Below are 7,459 nucleotides of genomic sequence, written 5' to 3' on the forward strand. Positions count from 1 at the left end.
GACGGTTCAGCATGTTATTCTAAAGCTGTCTGAAAGAGTCCCATAGAAATCATTTTGTTAAAAAAAAAAAAAAAAAAAGTTGAGTCAAGAAGATGTCAGCCAGGGTTTAGAATAGAGGTTTGAGTTTCTTTTGAATGCAGTTTGACATGTCAGAAGAAAGACATTTTGGCAGCTTTTCAATCTGAGGGAAATCTATTGTGCACAGCTAGCAGAGTGAGAGGAAAGCAAGAGTCTTATGATTGTTTATAAAAGATGAAAACATCTATGTGGCCTTCACTGCCAACCAAATATAACTGCTCTGTTAATGAAAGATCATTTTATTTTTATACTACAGTTAAAGCAATGTGAGAATATAAAATTATCTCATGATCTTGAAAATTTAAGGATTTACTCTTTTTTTCCAGCCATTTGAAAGCCATTTCAAACTTCACTTTTCATTGAAACTTGTATATCAAGCAGACTTGTGACATGAGCAAAAGAGAAAAAAACAAGAATTAAAGTAATTTGACCACCACACACCTTTGCCACTATTATGCTTATTGTATTCCAGTGTTGGGTAGCAGATGGGTAATCACATGTATCTGCTGGAGGCATTTTTAATCAACAGCGATATGGAAAGTGCAACAATGAAATCCTGTTAACTCTGATACCCAGATGCAGACCATCAGCTGTTAATAGCCCCATTCAAACCAAAGCAGCATCATATTTATTATTAATGAATTATGCCTCAGCCTCTGTGTTTCATGATTTCATTCACATGATGAAATTTCCTTGACCTCTTGTAGCATGGATGTAATCACACAGGACTAAGATTTTTGTAATTTATCTGTGTCTGTCTAAGCAAAGCAGAGCATGTTTTGTGACAAAAATGTATGTATGTTCTGAACATCTTAAGTCCTCATATCGATGGTATATGAGTGGAACATTTGTTTTCCATGAAAGACCGATGTGACTCATAAGCGTTCTCTGTGTTCTGCCATGTCTGTTGTTAAAGGTCTGGTTCAGTTTAGACAATTAAAACCAAAATTCTGGTCAAAAGAAATCAGTTTTCCCAGTGTTTGCCTATGATATAATTAATCTGAAATTAGGCCTCAGATGTCAGATGCTCACAGAGAAGCCAATGCACATGTCTCTCAACTCTAAAAAGTGCATTGTAAAGCCCTGCTTGTCAGTCAGGCTGATTAGTTGAACCAGCAGGTTCTGAAAAACATTTATGTTATACCAAAAGTCCACAAAAGCATTAAAACTCCCACATGAACACCTCAGATGCATAACCACTTAGCAGCAAGGTAATGACGTCAGAAAAATGACAGATGTCTCTGATTCCGTTACTGTTATTTCACCTGGCAGGAAGATATTCTTTTTATTTGACATATATTACTGCATTGCATTGGTTTTACTTGAGAAAAAGCCCTAAGAGGAACAGTCACTGCTAGCAATTTGTGGCTTGCTGGTAATCAAAAGACATAGGTAGTTACCATAAGCACAATCTTGTGTAGCCAGCTTTCCCACTTATGGAGGTCTGTAGAACCTGAAGTGGAACAGTTCTTGGAAAAGGACTCAATACCCTGTTGTACTTTACACCAATAAAGTCTAGGATTATTGTGCTGTTGCTGTAGTGTATTTTCCATTCTTGCCTCACTAAAAACAATGTGTTTGCGCCATGATTGTCACAGACTAATTTCATCCACACATCAATCTGAAGCTCACTAACATGAAAGGACAGACTGCATCAGCTAAAAACATTTCTAAAACCTGTAATTACATCCAGGGTTCATTATTGTACCGTTCCTAAAATAATACAGGAAATTATATTTCTGTGGTACAAACTGAAATTCAGCCTCAGCAAGGTTTAACATTAGCTTTGGCATTGACCCCATTACAGAAAAACAACAGAAAATAGAAGCAAAAAAGATGTCCTCCCACACAAGATGAGCGACAGGTGATCTTTTGGAAGTGCAGTGCATAAACACCTCCTTAAAGACAGATTAGCAGTTCAGCTTTGACAATTTATCACCAAAATTGTTGCCAGATTGAAAACAAATGCATGTTTTTGTTCACTGACTCTTTGAAAAGTAGTCAGTGTAGCGCATGACATGGACAACCTGTGTGATAAAATATGTCAGTGTCCAACTGAATATAATTCAGTACTTATAATCAAGTACTTTGACTACAAGTTTTCAAGAGCTGAATGCTTTTAATTTAATTAAAATGTCCCCATGTTTATACCAAACACCTGTGTTTCTAAAAAGCCCATAAGCCAAGGCATCTTTTTTCTTTTCTTTTTTTTCGTGCTGTGCTACTTGCATCACACACATATCATCTACCAACAGAGAATCTGAGCCTTTAATAATCTAGTTCCCCAACAGTGAAAACACAGTAAATGTGTGATGGCACAGATGTTACATTAAAGAAGGAAAGTGTTTGATCATGTAAAACTAAAATGAGAAAGAGTCCAATCAATTACAATATAAGAGTGGTTAAATCTGCTTTGTCTGGGCTGTTTTACCCAGTAAACATCACTGTTTGAGTTACATTTTTCCTGTCTCACTCAATTGCAAAATCTCAACAGTATCCTTCTCTGAACCAGCCTCTTTGAAATCCAGCTGTGTTGACAATCTTGCGTCAGACTTCAGCTTCAGTGCACCTCAACACTTTCTCATGTAGCAGCACATCAACAGCCAGTCTCACTGAGATGTTACACATTCTTTTTCTCTCTCTTCCTTTTTCTTTTTGCTCTCTCCAGCAGCCTGTTCTACACCCACTGCATTATAAAACAGAAAGTCAACACGAAATCAACTTAAAGGTATGCCACAGTATATCAAATCAATTCCCTTCCCTCAGGCAGGGGTCGCATATCAGTCTCTGGCCACATATTGCTATGTGTGTACATGAGTGAGAAACAGAGAGAGAAACTTGCACAGAAATTCCCTCCAAAATAAAGGCTCAGCCAATTTAAACTTAATTCTTCCTGACCTGAGGTTTCGAAAATACGTCTGTGTGTTTGTTTGTGTGTGAGTATGTACGTCTACGTATTTATGTACATGGGCATATTATTTATATATTATTTATATATGCCCATGTATGTGCTATATATGCAGTTTTCAAATACAGAGCCACAGAGATATCTGATCAAAAGTTTATATAAGATACAGCCAAGGCATATCTCTCAAGAATCAAACGGTGCTATAAAGCCTCAGTCTCCACAGGATGTGTCCATGTGCCATAAAACATGAGTGAATAAAGGTAGAGAAGTCTCTGGAATGGGTGAATGGTGTGAGTGTGTGTGATGGTGTGTGTGTGTGTGTATGTTGTGGGGCTGGGGCTGGGGGGATTAGTGACTCACATGGGGACATTAAACTTTATTGCATGCCAAAGACCAACGCTCCAACAATTTCTAATGTACCCCCTGATGTGTTAAGACTATCACAGACTTTTTAAAAAATTTTCCTCAGTAAGCTACCATAGCAACAGTCTTCGACCAAGTCTTTGCTCCAAAAATCATCTAATTGCAAAAAAAAAGGTAAATTATGCAGTAAGTTAGGAAGCGAATCAGCCACAAGACTTTAAAAGATGCATGCAGCCAGCATAAATTTCACACACCACAAACTCTGAATCTCATGAAGGCAAAGTAGCACTTTGTTTTGCTCTCGCCTTACCTGTGCAGCTTGACATAGAGTTCCAGATGGGTGGTTTACAGACGACTGATACCTCAGGTTGTTGATGCTGTGCTGAAGTGCACACGGTAGTAAGTAGCAGCAGCAAAAGCAGTGGGAGGAAGGAGACAGGAGGAAAAAACGGGAGGAAGGCGCAAATGCTGAATAATGGATGTGGAGGGGGGAGAGAGAGGAATTCCTCTGCCGCTCTTACTCCCCAGATCGCAGAGCGTGAATCATCTTCTGCATGGATCAAATGGCACAGTCCACTGAAGGGCTGGGTCGGTGCAGTGAACAGAGCAGAGGGTATCTGCCGAGGCTGGGATTGGATGTATTTTTTTGGGGGGGGGGGTTATGCTATATGAGAAGCAGCACAGAACAGAACAGCACTGTTACGGACAGTATAGGGAGTCATTCCTCAGCTCAAACACTTAGCAGCTCACTAAACAGTTTCTCTGTCTCTTTCTGTTCATCTTTTACTGCATGCACACACACATATAGTCAATCTTAGTCTGTTTAATCAGTTTATACTCTGACTGTAGATGACTGCCCCCTATTTAACCAGGTAATCAATGCCTGGGATTCTTTACGGCAACTGGATTTCAATATCCTAGCCCTCCTCCTTCAACGATTTATTCTCACCTCAGCCAGACTCCTTAAATCAGTTTGTTCCAGTGTAGTTTCATAGACCTCTCATCAGTCCATTTGATATTATTCTTACTAAACTTCATGCTCTTATTCAGTTTATGATTTATGAAATTGCTGAAAGCAGTCAGTAAGGGCCATATGCACTGGCATCCTTAACTTAACCAGTATGCTGCTTTGATAATGCATATCAAAGTGTTTAATCTACAGTAAGAGTGCATTCATCCATTTGGTTTGTTGGGCTGGTGTGAAGTATGTGAACTGCATGGTCATTTGTAACAGAAGCCAACAACAGTTTGACAACAAAAGGGAACTGACTGGGTAAAAAGGAACAATGACAGCTGAAAGGATAATACACTGTGCACTTTTCATGCACACATCTGTAAAAGAGCCCAGTGGTGTGGTATGGTATGTGTGGTCATGATGCATAATTGAGTAGATGGTGTAAATTGTTTCTACATGGACTTTAAAGCAGTATTAATAGATTTTTTGGCCATTTGGAGACAGTGCAAGAAACTGCAAAACTGATGTAACAGAGGGTTTATCAGAGCTTTTTCCCTGTAAAACAGTTGCCTGCTGCGGCTGGAAACGGGGTTGATGAGGACGATGAGGGCGAACCAAAACAGGCTGTAAAACCACACAGCACTGGCCAAAAATGAATGGACTCATTTTTTTCCACTGGTATTTTTGTGGATTTGTTCCAGTTGAAATTAGACTGGTACATACTGCCTTCAGGAAGTAGCCACATGCCTACACTTTGGACAGACTTGCTATTTCTGCTATATTCATGATACAACATATATACAAGTTGGAGTTTGTTTACTCACTAAAAAATGTACTAAAACATATGTATTGCATCAATCATTAGGCAAATGAATGATACTGAGACCAAATACTGGAAAACTCAAAATGCTCATACATTTAGAGGTCCACATTCGATATACACTGAGGGGAAAATAACACTTGAACATCCTAGCACAAAAAAGGAGCTGAACGATATAGCACTGAATCATAGCAGAGGTGATCTCAGTGCACTTTTCATATGGAGCAGATCTAGACCATACTCTCTATAATATAATGATTAGTGCTGCTTTAAGTTGGCAGGCATACTGATACACTAACCAACTTCACATACTGCCTTTGGTAAACAACACACAAAGGAATTTAGCTGTGCCACTTTCTGCAGAGGACTTTGGTCTTCAGTTAGTCTGGCAGGCACCACCACTCTGATAACACTGGTCCCTAAACAACTCTGAGCAAATTTCCAGTAAAACCTCCTCAAACATCATCTCCTCTGTCAGTTAAGCCTCTCTTTAAAAGTGGTTTGAATATGGAGGTCCTTGAGCCATATTTCCCTTTGTTTAGCAGCATTAAGTCCAACTAAAACGTCATCAACACAACCCCAAAGATGCATTTCTACCAGACCCAACCCAGACTAAAGGCTATGTGCTTTGCAACTTGAAGCCACTCTCTTCCTCCATTTCAGTGTTAGTTACATTACATTGCATTATTATAGCTTCACTGCCTCCATACTCAGTGTGAAAGCTATGAAATACAATAGAATAAAATAAACTGATTCTAGCTTTCACTTCCTGCATTGATGGAATGTTTCAACAAGCTCAACACTGCATTACAGCAGAGCATTATGAGGGTTCCAGCTCACTGTTGTTCATCTCGGAGCAATATTCAGTTCTGAGAGCACAATATTTTATGGGTGATAGACAAGTGAACGCTGGGAAGTGCAGTACAAGGACACAACAGCAATGGTTGCTTAAGAATAGGGATGGAGACAAAATTAAAAACCATGGTCTTGTCGCCACTGGAATTCTGTCGTGGAGCCTTGTGTTTTTATGTTTATAACCCATTATATGACACTGAAATCACAAGCTTTGCTGTTAATGTGCTTAAGAAATTGTAGCTTTGAATCTGAGCTGATATGTTTGAAAGTAAAAATAACTCCTTAATATTAAACTTTAAACTTGTCCTGTACCTTGCTAACAGTCCCTACCATATAGATGGAGGGGTAGGCAGAGACACTATCTGATGCAGCTCTTAGGTGTTTTTTTGTGGCAGAAAAAAAGCTGTTGCTGCCCTAAATCTGTTTGCTGTTATTTACCATGAGAAGTAGGTGACTGAGCTGATCGCAGACTGCAGTTTAAGAGATAGCTGGACACATGTGCCTATTGAATACCAATAAGTGGAAACAGTCAGCCTGTATTCACGCTCCATTCCAGCATAGGCCATTGATGCAAACTGTTCTATATTTATCTCAATCTATACAATCAACTGTGATGCCTCTTCAAGTGTACATCATTATATTGATGGCACCGAGGAGCAATTGTCTCCCTCTGAGCATGCCCTCGGCTCTGTGATTGAGCTTTACACCTGTGTTTTCATTCCTGTTAGGTTTCTGCCTTGTTGCACCTATCCTCAGCTTCTCCTGTGCTACCCACTGCAGCTCCTTCCCCTATCAATGTCAGTCTGTCAGAGCAGGAGGGAGTCAGCAACAGCTCCTCTGCTGCTCAGTCCAGCCATGCGTCTGCAATCATTCTGGCTGTTGCCATGCTGATTGGTGCTCCTGTGTCGGGCCCTGCTGTAGGTGAGTGATCAGCCCTTCTCTGGGATACACAAGTCTGCCGTTGATCAATTGCCCCATTAATCCAGCAGCAGAATGGATAATGCACAGCTAGCAGGGATACACACTCCAGCACAGCGACACAGGCACGTGTTCTCACTTTGCAGGGCTTGTAAAACAACCCCTAGAATTGTTTTAGGAAAAAAAGTCTTACATGGATGATGTCCTTGCTCCATTTCCATAATGTGGTACCTTTTTAAGAACTGAATATTACTTTGCAACACAACAAGAAAGCTCTCGTTCTGATGATGCACTGCAGTGTGCAGGATGGTGAAACAATCATTCAATCCATCAGGGAAATGATCAACTTGGGGCCAAATTAATTTTCACAAAGGTTTTGGAAATGTCATCAAAACAAAGCCTGCAATTACCAATATCCACTTCAGTTGTTTTGTTTGTGTAAACAATAGAGACATAAGAGGTATATGGTACAACTTTGGTCTGTAAATGATTCTTCCCTTCAGTGAGCAGGAAGGTTGCCTGGTTTTCAGCCCCACTAGACTGCAACTGTAACACCATATTC

The 7,459-nt window shown here is 39.9% G+C and overlaps 1 protein-coding gene across 1 annotated transcript in view; it reads right to left on the reverse strand.

Moving 5' to 3' along the window:
• LOC108885083 (cadherin-18) overlaps positions 1–3,856 on the reverse strand; it is a 138,159-nt gene extending 134,303 nt beyond the window's left edge. The window contains exon 1 of the mRNA XM_018679270.2: positions 3,660–3,856. The gene's annotated coding sequence lies outside the window, so the exon portion shown is untranslated. The remainder of the gene's footprint in view (positions 1–3,659) is intronic.
• Positions 3,857–7,459: the final 3,603 nt, after the last annotated feature.

This window comes from Lates calcarifer, linkage group LG24 (assembly GCF_001640805.2).
Source record: "Lates calcarifer isolate ASB-BC8 linkage group LG24, TLL_Latcal_v3, whole genome shotgun sequence".
Classification (NCBI taxonomy): domain Eukaryota; kingdom Metazoa; phylum Chordata; class Actinopteri; family Centropomidae; genus Lates; species Lates calcarifer.